Genomic DNA, 18571 nt, shown 5'->3' with positions numbered 1-18571 from the left:
CTCTGAAGAGTACAGATCTGTTTTAACACTACTAGTAAGAGGCTACAAGCAATGAGATGTTTTCACTAACAATTCCATCATCCCACAAAGACACTTCAATTGTCTCAAATATAAACTGTTATAGACCAAAACTGGATCTAGTGATACACTTTCAAGTGAGAAAATTTCAAGTATTAGTCACTTATTAATCATCCAAACATGAGAGTCTACAAACAACAGATAAAGTTCTAGTCTCTAATCCCTGTTCCAAGAATTAAAATGTTCCATTCTTTCTCCATCCCTCAGCCCTGACACCAGAATCTCCTCCTAAGTTAGAGTAATTCCACACTTTAGTCTTGGTAAGAGTCAGAAACCACCTCTCTCCATAAAGGAAGAAACTCATCTTCCCAAGCATTATTGCAGTGGGAGACTACATGAGACTTCAGCTCCACCAGTAGGATGACCTCATGCTGGATTCTGACCAGGACATGATGACAGAGAGGCTGGGTTGGGCAGACACATTTGGGATGGTGGCTCAAGTGGAAGTAGCGATGCCTAGTTCCCAGCATCAGCAGTGACAGCAGTCCCAGTCACAGCATCCTTTGTTCAGCATTGGAGTATCTGTGGTGTGATCAGCGGCATCTGTACCAGCAGTAAGGACATTGATCCTACATGGGATCTGACTTAGGGTGAGATTATAGTTTCTGTTCTTGGCTATATAGCCTTAAGCCTGGTCCTGTGGCCTTCCCAAAAATGTAATTAGCTCCCAATATGATATATTACTTCACATGAAAGTTTGAAAATTTTGGATTTCATTATTTGCTCTAAGAAGTAAAAAATGGGCTTGGGGAATCATTTCAAAGAGCAGCAAGAGAGATATTCTCTATGCTAAGCTTTACCACAGCCGCACCCCTAGTCCTTTTTCTGTATTTTATTTAAAGACAGGGTTTCACTGAGTTGCTTATGGTCTCACTAAGTTGCTGAGGTGGCTTTGCACTCCCAATTCTTCTGAGCCTCAGCCTCCCGAGCTGTTGGGATTACAGGTATATGCCACCATGCCCAACTCATTATTCTTGATGACTATTCTGCCTGGGGTGAGATGAAGTATCAATATAGTTCTGATTTGCATCTCCCTGATTGCTAAGAATGTTGAACATTTTTTTCATATATTTGTTGGTCATTTGCATTTTTCTTTTGAGTAATGTCTATAGATCTTTTGTTCATTGATTTGAGTGGGTTATTAGGTTTTTTAGTGTTAATATTTTTTAGTTCTTTTTATGTTCTAGTTATTAATCCCCTGTCAAAAGAGGAGCTGGGCAAAGATTTTCTCCCATTCTGTAGGCTCTGTCTTCATACTTGTTTCCTTTGTTGTGCAAAGCTTTTTAATTTACTACTATTCCATTATTGATTCTTGTTTTTATTTCTTGAGCTTTAGGAATCTTATTAAAGAAGTCAGTACCCATACAAATGTGTCAGAATGTTGCCCATGTGTTTTCTGCTAGCAAGTTTCAATTGTTTCTGGTCTAATTCCTTTGAACTATGGTAAGTTGATTTTTGTGCAGGGTGAAATGCAGGAATATATTTCATTCTTCTATATATGACTTTCCATATTTTCCCAGCACCATTTGTTAAAGATGCTATCTGTTCCCCAACTAATGCTTGGAAAGCAGTATGGAGATTCCTTAAAAGGCTAGGAATGGAACCACCATATGACCCAGCTATCCCGCTCTTTGGTGTTTATCCAAAAGAAACAAAATCAACATACTACAGTGATACTTGCATACCAATGTTTACAGCAGCACAATACACAATAGCCATGTTATGGAACCAGCCTAGGTACCCATCAGTAAAGGAATGGATAAAGAAATATGGTATACATACACAATGAAGTCCCACTCAGTCATAAAGAAGAATGAAATTATGTCATTTGCTGGTAAGTGGATGGAACTGAAGAACATCATGCTAAGTGAAATAAGCCAGACTCAGAAAGCCAAAGGCCAAATGTTTCTCTCATATGCAGAAGCTAAAGAGAAAAAGGAATAAAAAAAGAGAGAGATCTCATCAAAAATAGAAAAGAGCAGTAGAGTAAGACAGAGGACCACAAAGGAGGAAGCAGAGAAGGGAAAGAGGAAAAACTGGGGAATAAAGTTGACCAAATTATGCTATGTGCATGTCATATCACAATGTATTCCAATTTTATATATATAATCATAAATTAATCATAATGCACCAATTAAAAAAGAAATAAATTAACGGAAGGAAAACCAATAGAGCAGAAAGAAAGTCGGGGAGAAGGAGGATGGGAGAGAAGGGGATAGTTTCAAGGGGATTGAAATGGAGAAAACTGCATTTATATGCAGTATGACTATGTCAAAATGAATCACACTATCATATACAACTACAATGTATTAAAAATCAAAAAAAAAATTAAAAATCAATAAAAAAAGACTTTCTTGGTACTGGGGATTGAACCCAAGGGCCTTCAACCATTGAGCCACATCCTCAGACATTTTTATAATTTATTTACAGCATATTTATATATATAATTTATATAAGTTGCTTAGGGCCTCACTAAGTTGCTGAGGCTGGCTTTGAACTTGAGATCTTCCTATCTCAGCCTCCCAAGCAGCTGGGATTACAGGTGTGCGCCACTGCATTTGGCAATATAAGAATTTGAAAAAATAAATTTATGCTCACATTCTTATTTTTAGTACAAAAGTAAGAAGCTGTAGTTCCATGCACCATGATGTTGAGACAGGAATGGAGAAAACCCAGCCCTGCCTTTGCTAAAGAAGATTGATTGTGGAAGGGATCCTGGTGTGTCATGACCAGCTCGGCCAATCTCACAGGGATTAGAAGATAAAGACTCACACATGCAGATTGTGAAGATTAGTTGCTGAGATCAGGTGAAGCACTGCTCTCTGATGAAGAAGCAGATCTAAAGAGTTAGAACAGCAACCTTTATTTATATGTGTCTCATTATCAGGTTAAAGACTATGCAAGCATTATTCTTTGCACTCAGAAAGTTACAAAAACTAGAAACATCTATGCAGTTTTCCTCAGTTGCAAACCATGGTTGCAATGTGCAATGTTAGGAGCTTTGGTGTAGTGCTCAAGAAGGTCCATTGTTTAAAGTTACTGTTAATCGGGCAGGCTCAGGAGTAGTAGAGCTGGTGAAACACTGTAGTTGTCTAGCATAAAAATTCCTCTATCCTGGAAGCTATGTGCCTGAGATCAAGGTTGAAGCTGATAGGACTCTTCCACAGAGCCTCCTCATGCAGGGCTTTACCACAACAGCTAGGCATTCTATGCCCTTGCATAGATACATTCCTGGGCACCAGGCAGCCACAGTCATGAGGTCATCAGAGAGCCCCAATCTCAGTCACTGCTCTCCCATTCTCTGTCATTGCTCTTCACACTGGTAGGCAGGAATGTGCTGGTCTCCCCACCTCCTCACATTATGCCAGTAACATTGTGAACATATTCAAACACTTGCAGAAAGAGAGCCAGGGTTCTTCAAGTCACAAAGGGGAGGCTTGAACCAGTCTTATGTCGCTCAGTCCCAGACAAGGCAGCTGTCTCATGCTACAGAACAAAAGAATCATGCACAAATTCAGGGCAGTTGTTACAAGTGACAGCATGCTGACAGCATCAATCAATCAAAAGGTCCAAATTCATAAATTTCCTATACCCAGTCCTGTCCTCTCTGCCCCACCCCCTCTTGTACTTCAGACCCTCCAGGTTGTCATTTTTACAAGCCATGAGAGACAATTCAGAGCCCTGGGCATTGTCACTACCTGGGGCAGAAAAGATGTTAGCTTTTCATTGCCATGACAAAATATCTAAGAAAACTGAAAGAAGAAACATTATCTTGGCTCAAAGTTTCAGAGGTTTCAGTCCATGATCCACTGGCTCCAGTGTTTCTGGGCTTATCATCATAGTGGAAGGAGCGTATGGTGGAGGAGGCTACTCATCTCATGGCAGTCGGGAAACAGACAGGGGGAGAGAGATGGGGGGAAGGGATTAGGGATAGGGACAAGGACATACCATCAGTATACCATCTGCCTACATACCATCTGCCTACACACTGCCTCCTACAGTTTCCATCATCTCTCAATAGTCCAGTCAATTATGAACCCATCAATGAATGAATCCACTCACAGGATCAGAGTCCTCATGATCTGATCACTTCCCAAAAGTCCTAATGGGGACCAACCTCATCATCAAAGACATAGACTGGCAGATTGAATTAGAAAGAAAGACCCAAGAATATGCTGCCTTCAAGAGACTCATCTCATAGAAAAGACATCCACAGACTAAGGTGAAAGGATGGGAGAGGGGAGACTCTACTACATATACAGACTCAGTAAAAAAAAAAGTGGGGGTTTCCATTCTTATATCAGATAAAGTAGACTTCAAGCCAAAGTTAGTCAGAATGGATAAAGGACATTTTATCCTGCTTAAGGAAACCATAAATCAGGAATACACAATCACAAATATTTATGCCCCAAACAATGGCACATCCTTGTATGTCAAATAAATCCTTCTCAATTCCAGGAATCAAATAGACCACAACACAATAATTCTGGATGACTTTAACACACTGCCATCAGAATGCCTGAGAAAATTCTTTCCCCGCAGAGTCCTATTAATAGAGTATGTTAGCTAATGGGATTTTTGCCAATGGAGAGAGAAAATGGTCTTTCATCCACAGTTTTAATTTACATTTCTCTTTGTTAATGAGTGAAGTTAACTCTCTTGTTTATTAATAGCAAATTTTATTTCCGTTTTCTATGTTTCAAAAGGGTTATGATTTTGTCAAGTTACATGTTAGGAAGGATAGCTCTTTGTGATATGAGCTGTAAATATCTCCCTTGTTGTCTTTTTTAAAAGTTTGTTTATGATGCTTCTTTTGACTAAAAAAATTTGATTTTTATGTAACAAAAGAAACTACATTAGAAATAATATGTTAAATACCCCCACCCCTTCCCAAAATTGCAGCTATTCTCCTTTTCTCTGTCTTGATCCCTATGATGCCGACAATCTGATTCACACTTCAAGAAAAGGAGGTGGAAGGATATAGAACAGGAAAAAATGAAAGTGAAATGACCTCTCTCCATGGTCAGAGAATGAATCAGTCAAAAATATCCATAAGCCACTGGGTGTCTCAATTTTGATGAAGAATCTGGTTATTCTTTTCTTTATGCCAGTTTGATTTGTCTGAAGTGCTATTTTCATCTCAATCTTTCAGAAAAAACTTGCCCTTGCTAAACAGCTGTTCTCTTGACCAAGAAGCCTGGATACAGGCACATGCAGAGAGAACCTCAAAACCACAGAGTGGCCTTTCCGGGGACTGAGTCTGAACCTACAAGGGTCCCTTAGCAGCCTGAACACTCTTGTTTTGTTTTGGGTTTTTTTCTGCAAAAGACCCCTGCCCATGGGGTATCTGTCCTTTTCTGATGCCAGGCCTCCACCAGAGCAATCCTGTTGGCAGGTAGAGATGCAAGAGTGAGTACTTTGACCCAACTGATGGTCCGTCAATTAACATAGATATCTTTTGAGATATTTTAGAAAGCAAGAGGGTTTTGTAAAGATAAATTTGGTATAGATAGCCCAATGTGATTTAGCTTCCTTTCTTATTAGTTCCGCCCAACCCTCACACCTTTTATTATCCTTAATACCACATAAGTTCTCCCACATCATTCTTTGAGGAAGTCATGCTCATAAAAAACACATTCTCATTATTGACTGGCTTCTGTGACAGCCACAGGTGTAGCTACCTTAGCCCCACGGAGACAGAAGGGGAGGAGCCGGGCTGCTGAAGGTTTGCAATGGTTAGGGTCTATCCTCACCAGGGGAAGGCAATGATTTGGGGAGTGGAAAGCCCTCGCCCTGCGTGGACTAATGACAGGATTCCAAATGGCACATCTTATGGATGGTTTGCAAAAACTATCCCAGAGCTTATGACTTTCTTCCAGTTTTAAAGGGTCTGTTAACACTGAGCCATGTGAAAAAATAACACTCTGGAGGGTTTTCCCTCCCCTCCGTGATGTGATTAATATCTGAAACCACTCAAATTATTCTCCAACGAGGAAAATTTAAACAAGGAAAAGCTCTCTTGAACACTAAAAGAATCTACTTGTTTTGTAAAAAAAAAAAAAAAAAAAAAAAAAAAAAAAAAAGATTAACTTTGGATAAGGCCCGAGGATACTTTGTCCACATAATGAGCCAGTTTTGTCAATACTCTCTATTAAATAAGTCATTTTTCCTTATTTTCATGGAGTCACTGAATATTTCAGATTTGAATGTGGTGTGTGTGTGTGTGTGTGAGGATTATGAAAACTTTCTGTTTTTATACTGACCTGTGATTCTTCCCAGAGTTTTAACTTCAGTGTCTTGAATTGTATGTTTTCAGATACAGTAAGGTGTTTCCTCTTTTTTTTTTTTTGTTTTTGTTCTGTCATTTCAACTAAGTTATTTTGTGAATTTTTGTTTTTCCCTATAAATGTTAGAACAAGGTTGATAAGTTCTGGGGTTGGGGTAAGAATTCATTAAATTTAATTGTTAATTGTGATGAATTTTTTCTTTTTTTGGAGGAAAACTGACATCTGCATTATCAGAAAAGTGGTCTCCATTTATTTAGTTCTTCCTTTACGTCCTTGAAATGTTTCTTAACATTTCTTAAAGATCTTATGCATTCATTAAACGTAAATGGTTTCATAGACAAGATTTCAGTAATATTTTATGGTTTTATTGCTAGGAACATAATATTGTCTTTCATTATTTTTATTGGATGTTACAATTATAAAGAAAAATGACCAATAGTTTCACATTACACTGACAGTAGGCACATCTATTTTGAAATTGTTTTCTAGCTCTGGATAGCCATTGATTCTGCAGGTTATCTTTAGGACATCTTATCTTTACATAAAGACAGTACTATGTTGGAGAGTAGCAGATATAGTAGGTAAAATCATTTCTGGTCTTAATGGAAATGAGTTTTGGTTTGCATTCATGTGAAAAAAGATCCAAAACAAGAAGTTGGTACAGGTAATTTACTTGGGAGCCGATATTAGAAAACTGAAGTAGAAAATGAGATAGGAAAATAGGAATGGCCAATACCCAGGCATTGCTGAAGTTTCCTCTGCAGGCAACAGACTGAATTCCTCCTCTGACAGCATAAAGGAATGCATCCCATAATTTCCTGTCTGAAAAACATTATGCTGGACATTTCTGCTAGGCCCTATTCCTGTTGGTTATGAGTTCTCATGGGGTGGCAAAATTTAAATTCCCCACCACATTTGCACACATGTGGGGCTTCTTGCAAATTAGAAACATGGAGAGAGCTGTGATGCAGGCTGGAGGAGGGATGCTGTTGGAATGAACTCAACCCACATGGAACTGTGCACCACAACTGAAACCAAAAGTGGAGGTGCAGAGAGGAGATGTGACAGAACCAACAACACCCACTTCGGTTTACCCCTCCCTCCATGCAGATCCACTTATGCCCACTTTAAGTCCACTCTGGACAGCCTGAGAGAGAGGCCAGTTAATATTTCTAGAAAACACAGTACAGGAGATTCAGAATTTCAGCAGAACTATCTGGTCCCCATTGCTGCTACTGCTCATGATCACAAATTTTTACTTCTCACCTCCACAATCCTTTCTAGAACTTCCTCATTCTTGACCATTACTTCAACTATACTCTAAGCTGCTTACCTGGTATAGATATCCAACCTTCACTACTGAGGCCTCTGAGATTTTATTGCAGAAAACACTGAGTTACTTCAGTGAATTCTCTACCTATTATGTGGCAGTAACCTAGCCTTCAGGGTTACAGGACTAACCAATATTATGACTCCTTTCTTTGCTGCTGTTACACCAGTGTGGAAAACCCAAAGTGACTAAGTGTCGGTCACTGTCAGATTTCAAGGAAATTTTCCTTTATTTCTATGTGCCCCTGTCCACCTACTCTTCAGGATTCAGGACCTCTAATACAGAAGGGCCTAAATGTGCAGAGACCTAAAGCATAAACTCTGCAAATGAGTTCATGGAAATGATGTTGAGAGGGCCTGGTATTGCTTGTCCATGGACCTAAGTATTTGAACTTTTAGGATCAAACCCTATAAGTTTAATGCAGCTTTCTGCAAGCTTACATTAGGGGTCAGATAGTAAATATTTTAGGCTTTGCAGGTTATAATGGTCTTTATTTTAACAACTTTGCTCTCAAAGGGCAAGAACAGCCATAGCCAATATAAAAACATAGCTCTAGTAGGACCTATATCCCAGTGCAGTGGTCCCCAAAGACACCACACTTATTACATAATGTCATTTTGCCACCAAGATACTGGCTAGTCCAGACACTTGGAAAGACAGGTCCATACCGAAATCTTATCAGCAACAGAGGTGGCCTTCAGTTGATCAACCTTGACACCAGCCCAGGCTGTTGTAGGATCCATTAACAGCCTCCATCCCTGCCCCTTGACATTCTCTTCTAAAGTCCATTGAACATGCACTGGAATCAGCAAAAGACATATGAAAAATCAGTATTACTACTTTCAAATTTGTATAAATTCAATGGATTTTAATAAAATTCAAATCTAAGTTGCATGATGATGACTTCAAAGACAGAGCAAGTGGATATGTGCTTCCTCTTTAACATCTCTCAAAATTACAGTTTCTTCCCTTTGTCCCTCCCTCCCCAAGTTTTCAGGAACCTTCCATAGTAGCTTTCTTCTTGCAGTTTATGTTGGTGCCCCAAGAAGAGTAACTAGAGAATAAATATTAACTGACATTTCATTTATTCCTGTAATAGATTAATTTTCCTCCATTATAGATTATTTCTGACATTCAAGGAAATAAAAACAAATTACGTAAGGATATATACATGTTCTTAATGAAATTTCTATAAGCTAACTTTTTTTTTCAACTTATGGACAACAATATCACACTTCTTTAAATGTTGCTCAATTTTGAAGTCAACTTTATTCCGTGTTTTTGGCCACAATAAAAAGTATATGAAAAAGGCAATTATAATGCAAAGAATAAATAAAATGTGGTATGTTTAAATGACTTATAATTTTAAAAGAAAATATTGATAATTTGAGCTGTTTTTTAAACTGATAGGTATATGTTGTATATAAATATGGATATATTTTTCTCTCTGTGTAATGAAATATATATATGTAGGGAATTGTAAGCACAGATAGAGAAAAACTCAACCAAAATAGGAAAATTGACCTCGATGTTTACATAATAAGTTGGTAAAGCAGATATTATAAGATGCATTAATCAAATGTCATAAAAAGAAATGATACTACTTAAAATTTAAAGATAAAAATCTAAAGCCATGGTCCTAGACTGACATTGCAGCAATATGGCAGGGCACCCAGTGATGGCTAAATTATGTTTCAAGACAACCACAGTCACAGGGGTCTACATCTGGTGATCCCCTAGATCCTTTCATTCCTGTACTTCCTTCTACAAAGTGGAGCTAAACACAATGTGATGCCCTAAATTGGATCCCAGAACAATAAAAATATTAGTCAAAAATGGTGGAATCTGAAACAGTCAAGCAGTTTGATCAACAATGATGCCCCAATGTTAATTTCTGACCTTTGGTGGAGCTTCGTATATAAAATGTTAACATTAAGGGATTATGGACAAAGGCAATGTGGGAGATTTCCACACTATCTTTATAGCTTTTCTGTAAATATAAATTATTTAATTATTTGAAGGTTTGTAAAAGTAGAAGAGGGACTTAATGATGTACCTATGCACAAAAAAACACAAACCGGAGCGGAAGTGATGTTCTGATAGCAGCAACACAGAATATTCATGGATTTTTGCAAAAGAAACCCATGGAGAGAGGAGGAAGCAGTGATCAGGAAGGTGTGTGTGGGACTCTCCTGTGCTGCTTATGTTCTACTTCTTGACCTGGATCAGTGGTCACGCTTGTGTCCTCATTTAATGGTAACTCACTGAAATGTACTTTTTGTTACACTGTCCTTCAATAAAAGAAAAGTTTTAAAACACACACACACACACACACACAAACCAGAAATGGACACTTCAAGGAAAGAAAACTACAGACCAATATCCCTGATGAACTCAAATGCAAGTAAATATCATCAGATTGTATTCAATAACATTAAGAAGATTGTACATCATGACCAAGTTTTTCTTATCCCATGGATGCAAGAATGTTTTAAATCAATAAATGTAATTCATCACATATATGGAATTAAGGACAAAAATCATACAATCAATGCAGAGAAAGCTTTCAACATAATTCAGCGCCATTTTATGTTTAAAACACTGAAGAAACTAGGGATAGAAGGAACCAACCTTAATATAATCATAAAGGCCTTATAGGAAAAACAGTGAATGGGGGAAAACTGAAAGCATTTTCTTTAAAATCTATACAAAACAAGGATTCCATTCTTACTACTCCTATTTAATATAGTACTAGAATTCTATATATAGCAATTAGGCAAGAGAAAGAAATAAAAGAGATAAATGCATGAAAGGAAAGAGTAAAATTATTACTGTTTGTACATTGTATGATCCTATCTTAGACAATTCAAAGAATTTCATCAAAAGACTGCTAGAGGGCTGGGGTTGTAGCTCAGTGGTGAAAGAACTCACCTAACATGTATAAGGCACTGAGTTCAATTCTCAGCACCACATAAAAATAAATAAATACATAAATGTTTGAAAAAAGATTGATAACTAATAAATGAATCCATGAAAGTAGGTCACAAAATCAGCATAAAAATCAATAGTTTTCTATATACCAATAATGATTCTGCTGAGAAAAAAAGTAAGGAAAAAATCCCATTCACAATAGCCTCAAAAAAAAAAAAAAAAAAATAGGAATAAATCTAACCAAGGAGGTGAAAGACTTCTATAAGGAAAACTATAGAACATTGAATAAATAAACTTTAGAAGACACAAGAAAAGGGAAAGACCTCCCATGTTCATGGATAGGCAGAATTAAAAGTGCTAAAATGGCCATACTAGCCAGGCATGGAGGACACACCTGTATCCCACTGGCTTGGGAGGCTGAGATAGGAGGATCACAAGTTCAAAGCCAGTCTCAGAAATTTAGCAAGGCTCTAAGAAACTTAGTGAGACCCTGTCTCTGAATAAAATATTTTTAAAAGGGGCTGGGGATGGCTCAGTGGCTAAGTGCCCCTGGGTTCAATTCCTGGTACAAAAAAAATGACCATACTACCAAAAGTCATATCAGTTTAAATGCAATCCCCATCAAAATACTAAGGATATTCTTCACAGAACTAGACAAAGCAGTCTTAAAATCCATTTGGAAGAATAAAAACCCAGAATAGCCAAAGCAATTATAAGCCCAAAAAGCAATGCTGGAGGCATCATAATACCTAACTTCAAATTATACTACAAAGCTATAGCAACAAAAAACTGCTTGGTACTGCCAAAAAAACAGATATATATACAGATAGTGCAACATAGAAGACACAGTTACAGTCATCTTATCCTTTATATACATTAGAGAAGAGACAGCTTTTTAAACAAATGGTGCTGGGAAAACTGGTTCCACATGTAAAAGAATAAAACTAAACGCTTATCCCTCACTCTGCTCAAAAGTCAACACAAATGAATCAAAGACCTTGGGAATTAGAACAAAGTATGCAACTCCTAGAAAACTGTAGGGTCAACACTCCAACATATAGACACAGGCAACAACTTTCTCAATAGAACCTCTAAAGCTCAGGAAATAATGCCAGGAGTTAATAAATGGGATGACATCAAATTAAAAAGCTTCTGCACAGCAAACGAAACAATTAAGAATGTGAAGAGAGAACCTACAGAATTGGAGAAAATCTTTGCTAACTACTCTCTGACAGAGTATTAATAACCATACTATATAAAGAATTCAAAAAACCTAACACCAAAAAAAAAAAAATACCAATTTATAAACAGGCAAATGAATGAAACACTTTTCAAAAGAAGAAATACAAATGTCCAACAAATACATGAAAAAATGTTTGACACATTAGCAATTAGAAAAATGCAAATCAAAACCACACTGAGGGGCTGGGGTTAGGGCTCAGTGGTAGAGCACTTGCCTACCTGTGTGAAGCACTGGGTTCAATTCTCAGCACTGCATATAATTGAATGAATAAAATATAAATTAATGAATAAAATAAAGGTCTATCAACATCTTTAAAAATTAAAAAAAACACTGAGATTTCTTCTCACTGTAGTCAGAATGGCAACCATCAAGAAGATGAACAATAAATACTGCAGAGGTCTGAACAGTTGGTAGGATTGTAAATTAGTTCAGCCACTATGGAAATCAGTATGGAGGTTCCTCAAGACTAGGAATGGAACCACCCTAGGTCCCAACTCTATCACTCTTTATATTAAGAATTAAAGTTGCCATACTATAACAATATATGCATACCCATGCTTGTAGGAGCACAATTCACAATGGCCAAACTATGGAAGCAGGTTAGGTGTCTATCAACAGATGAATGGATTTTAAAAATGTGGTATATACCTTTTTCCCCACATCCTCACCAACATTTATTGTTGCTTATATTCTTGATAATTGCCATTCTGATTGGAGTGAGATGATATCTTAGAGTTGTTTTGATTTGCATTTCTCTAGTTGCTAGAGATGTTGAATATTTTTTCATATATTTGTGGATCAATAGCATTTTCTTCTTCTATGAAGTGTCTGTTCAGTTCCTTAGCCCATTTATTGATTGAGTTATTTGAGTTTTTGGTGTTAGTTTTCTTTAGTTCTTTATATATCCTAGAGATTAATGCTTTAGCTGAGGTATATGTGGTAAAGATTTTTTCTCATTCTGTAGGTTCTCTCTTCACCTTATTTATTGTTTCTTATGCTGAGAAGAAGCTTTTTAGTTTGAGTCCATTACATTTATTGATCTTGATTTAACTTCTTGCACTTTAGGGGTCTTGTTAAGGAAGTCAGATCCTAGGATGACATGGTGAAGATTTGGGCCTACTTTTTCCTCTAGTAGTTTCAGAGTCTCAATTCTAGTGCTTAAGTCTTTGATCCACTGTGAGTTGAGTTTCATGCTGGGTGAGAAATAAAAGCTTAATTTCATTACACTTGTACATTGCTGGTGGGAATTCAAATTGGTGCAACCATTATGAAAGCAGTATAGAGATTCCTAAGAAAACTTGGAATGGAACCACCATTTGACCCAGTTATCCCACACCTTGGTTTATACCCAAAGGACTTAAAATTAATGTACTAGAGGGATACATCAATGTTTACAGTAGCTCAATTCAGAATAGCTAAACTATGGAACCAACTTAGAAGCCCTTCAACAGATGAATGGATAAAAAAATGTAGAATGTGTGTGTGTGTGTGTGTGTGTGTGTGTGTGTGTGTGTGTGTGTGTGAATATGATGGAATATTATTCAACTTTAAAGAAGAAATAAAAAAAATGCTGGCATTTGTTGGTAAATGGATGGGGTTAGAGAATATCATGCTAAGTGAAATAAGCCAAACCCAAAAAAACAGAAGGCCAAATGTTTTCTCCAATTTTCAGATGCTAATTCACAATAAGGTAGGGTGGGATAGAGAAGAATAGAGTTACTTTATTTTAGGTAGAGGGGAGTGAAGGGAGGGGAAGGGGTGTGGGTAGAAATGATAGTATAATGAAACCAACATTATTACCTCATGTATATATATGACTGCATGACTGATGTGGTCCTGCAAAATGTATAATCAGAAAAATAAGAGATTGTACTCCATGTATGTATGATCTATCAAAATGTATAAATGCATTCTATTGTTATGTACAACAAATTAGAACAAATTAAAATGTGTTATATATACACAATGAAGTTTTATTCATCCATAAAGAAAAATTAAATTATGACATTTGAATGGAAATGGATGGAACTTGAGAATAGTAAGTTAAGCAAAATAAAGTCAAACTAAGAAGGTCAAGAGTCATGTTTTCTCTCATATGTGGAAGTTAGAGAGGAAGAAGGAAAAGAAAGGAGTGGGGGAATCTCATTAAAATCTAAGGGAAATCAGTAGATTAAAGAAAAGGAACCAGGGAAGGGAGGAAAGAAGGGAAAAGAGAAATACTGGAGAATGATATGGGTCAAATTATATTGTTATATTGTGTGCATGCATAAATGTGTAACAAGAAATCCTACCACTATGTACAACTATAATGCAACAATAAAAAATTATGGGAAAGAAAAGAAATGCACAATAATATTAATTCTGTAAAACCTTGAAAATGAAGAACAAAGTGAGGAAGGAATATCTAGCCATCTCCGAATTTAACAATTTTATAAACTCAATATCAGAAAAATGTGGCTCTGCATGAATAAACAAACCAATGGATGACAATAGTAAGACCCCAAAAGCTCCAAAAGCATAACAACCCACTCCTTGTTTAATGACTGTAATTCATTCTTGAACATCCTGACACTAAGTAAATAGCGAAAATGAAAATAAAAAGTCTAATGGTAAAAATTATGGTACAGCCTATACAAATACAAGACCCACTGATAATTTTTACAAATAGAAATATCTTTCAATCAAGCAATGGAAATACTTCTATATAACTAATGAAGAGAAACTTGAAAGTAACATGCAATTCTTCCACAAAATTCAATGTACTGACTTTGTGTTAAAATTCATAGGAAAGACCGTTCTTAAAAACATTTAGGAAGTAAAATTGTTAAAGTCTTCTCTAAGCATTACAGATGCATCTATCTGACCCCAGGGTTGATAAGAGATACGAAGGGGAATGATTCTAGATTAGAATATGCCTATTTGGAAGACACTTTCAAATTATAGCCTTTAAAAAGGCGGGGGGAGCTGTCTGTTTGTTTTGCTTCAAAGTATAGCCTTTGTAAAGTAAGCCTGTGTGGTTTATTCTGTACTTCTATAGGAAACTTAAGTCCTTGTCAGAAACACCTAATGTTAATGGCTAAAGTAATGCCCTTTAAGTATTTTTTGTTACTACATAGGATGGTTGCCATTTAGGGGAATGGAATTGTTAAACTTGATGTCTTGGAGAATATATTGAAGGTTCACTGGGTGGTGGATATGGGAGGAGAAAGTAAGGAGAGATAAGCAATCTGTGCCCCTTAGAAGAGTTCAGATTGTCTAATCATTGTTATATGTGCATTTTAGTTAATATTTCTGGGTATTAAAGGATAAGTTCTAATGCCCAAAATTTGTAAGAAATAGCAAAATAATCCCTATATCAATATCCTTTTGGTAGTTTTTAGGAAGAACTATCTTCTGGGAATGACCTTTGTTAATCACCTCTTGGAGCTAGGGGTAGTCCTGAACTTAGTCACTGGAATGGTGAAGAGGGAGAAGAGAAAGGGCGAGGGAAAGGGTCTTTGTATCTCCATATCTGAAGACAGGGTTAGATTATAGTCATAGATCTATGTGCACATTTTTTACTTGTGTTTATTGTGCACAAATTTCATACTTTATTTCACAACATCTAAGCTTTCTAGATGTCCTGAGGTGACAGTGAATCATCAAATGTAGAGCTAGTGAATTAGCCAACTTGTAAATATCTTTTTTTTAATAATTGATAGAAAGGGTGCATCTTAGACATGGAATTACTTTATCCCTAGGCAGTGTGTCTCAGGACTTGTTCATTAGGCTGGCAGCAGAGGGTCAGACAGAAGCACCTAGGGAAAGATGGGAGCAAGTGCTCAAGAATTTACATTCTGATGTGAGTCATTGGTGTGTGTGCATCTTCTGGTTGTACTACAGGAATACTTTAATTCACTAGGAATTTGCATTCTTGACAACATTTAAGTAGTAGAAATCTGATAATGAATCTCTTAGAAACATGCTTGGTGTATTCTTTTGCTTTGTCTCATTTTAAATTGAGTATTAAGGGAATGCATTATTTTAGTTGTAATTCTGCCAGTATATCTACCTAGAGGTCTGTTGCCATTTCTGTCTTAGTGAAATTTTAGTCCCCAAGAAAAGATTATAATTTTTTCTGAGAGATTGAGTTTGGGCAGTTATTTTAGTCAAATTTTTGTTTTGTTTTTGTTTTTTCTGTTGTGACTAAAGGACTCAACCAGAACAACTGTAAAGGAGAAAATGTTTATTGAAGGGCTCATAGTTTCAGAGGTCTCAGTATATAGACAGCCACTCCATTCCCAGGATACAAGGAAGGCAGAACATCATGGCAGAAGAGTGTGGTAGAGGGAAGCAGTTCACACCATGAACAGGAAACCAAGAGAGACTCCACTCACCAGATACAAAGTACATACCCCAAAGGCACGCCCCCAGGGACCCACCTCCTGCAGTCACACCCTACACACCTTCAGTTACCACTCAGTTATTCCCATCTGGGGATTTATTCACTGATTGGGTTAAGGCTCTCATAACCCAATCATTTCTCCTTTAATATTCTTGCATTGTCTCACACATGGGCTTTTGGGGGATACTCACATCCAAACCATAACAGCAGTGTATTCTTGGTTATCAAAAATATTCATGTAGCTTTGGGATTTTGACTTGGTGAATATTCATGATGTATGGGAAACATGATATACAATATGATATCACACAAAATCGGATGTTGTGTATGTGTATGCTCAACCTGGAGGGACACACACAACTAAGCTGTTTGTGACTGTGTTTTTCTGTTTCTTGTAAGGCACCTATCTGCTATTTTTCTGATCTGTAATAAATAACTTCCTCAGAAATGCAAACAATTCAGAACTTTCATTATTTGTTAGTATCATATATACATATAACTAAGATAGAATGTAATATTTTCTCTTTTTTAATCTCCTTTATCACACAGAGAGAAAAAGAGAAATCTTTTACTCAATAAACATCTGTCTTTCTTTGCTTTCTGTATCATTTTCTGCACTAATTTCTTAGTCTTTCCAGTGCTCAAGGTTGCTTTCCCTTAAACTATACTGAAAAATTATACAGCAAAAAGAAAATTTAAACCAAAGAAGAGCAAAACTAGGGAGTGTTCCAAAATACTTGGTATCTGTTCTTGCTCACCAGATGGGAACTGGGGAACACTGAGTCCATTCGCACAATGAGGCCGGCAGAGTTTCACAGGAACTATAATATCTCTTTGTAGTAATATGAAGGGATCTCCAGAATTAAGTATGCTTGTTTTGTGGGACTATATGAATGTGTATGTGTCTGTGTTTCTGTGTATTTACAGCTGGTACAATTGACAAATAATCTTTTTATGATTTTTGTATCTATGTTAATAAGAAATTTAGCCTATATTCTTTTCTGGTTGTATCTTTTTTGGTTTTAGATCAAAGCTATTTTCATTTTCAAAAATGAGATGCATTTTCTTTACTCCAAGTGTAAAATAGGTATCCCCTGTTTCTTAAATTTTAGGAAGTATGACCTACAAAGCCATCTGGATCTGGAGACTAACTTTTCAAATGCAGTAGGGAGATTTTCTGAATGCCAGACCAATGCCTTAATTCTGAACATTTACTTCTCAAAAAAGTCCCTGAGGTGTGGAATCTGAAACACAAAGATCAGGTAGCCTGCCTGAAGTCAACTGGTAAGTGACAGGGCCAGAATTCTTATCCAGGTAAGAGGCCCCCCGGAAGTGTTCTCAGTCACCTGCAAGCCAGCTTCGCTGTGCTTGTCTGATAAGGTTTTCCATTTGAAATCAAATCCATTTAGGTAATTTCCATTCACATCTAGAAAATGTGTTTCATCTATTTTCTAACTTTTGAGTATGAAATTTTTCTTTTCTTTTTTTTTTTTTTTTTTTTTTTTTTTAGTTTTTGAGACAGGGTCTTGCTAAGTTGCTTAGGACCTTGCTAAGTTGCTGAAGCTGGCTGCAAACTTGAGATCCTCCTGCCTCGGCCTCCCTAGTCATCAGGTTTCATGTTATTTTCTTTTTCTTTTTTTAATTTGGAATTGTGTGCATTTATTTATTTATTGAATTTTGGGGTTCTCATTTCACAGAAGAAAAGAGGTGTAGTGGAAGACACAGAGATTTGATCCAATGGGAAGAGTGTCCAGGACTCACTCAGTCAATCGTACTTGAAGTCATTGGAAGTGCCTTCCACTTCTTATTTAACCCTGTAATGGACTAACCCAAGGCAGTAATCCTGCAAGGAAAAACCTCTTAGCTGTATGCCTTACCCCTGCTGTCCTCTATTGCCTTAAGACTGACAGCTGGAGTCAGATCTGAGATAGCTCAGGGTCCTAATGATAGAATAAATAATATTCTGGGAAAAGTTTACAGAGAGAAATAATTAGAAAAGAAAGGAGAATACACATGAGAAAGGACCCAGGGAAGAGAGCAATTTCATTAGAGTGCAGGCTGAATGTGTGAACATGGGAAGGTCAATCAAAGATTCTGGACTTTTGGGGATATCTTGAGCAGCATGAACTGTTCTACAGTTTGACTTGGTTTTAAATGTGAGTTAGTGGTGGCCTAACTAAGCAGGACTCAATATCAGAAAGTATTTGGTGTAAGATATTGCATTAGCTTTTCTTCACTGTGATCAAATACCTGAGAAAATCAACTTGGAAGAGGAAAGATTTATTTTGGATCATAGTTTCAGAGGTTTCAGTTGATGC

The sequence above is a fragment of the Sciurus vulgaris genome, assembly GCF_902686455.1.
Source record: "Sciurus vulgaris genome assembly, chromosome: 7".
In the NCBI taxonomy this organism is placed as follows: Eukaryota; Metazoa; Chordata; class Mammalia; order Rodentia; family Sciuridae; genus Sciurus; species Sciurus vulgaris.
This window is presented reverse-complemented; position numbering follows the sequence as displayed.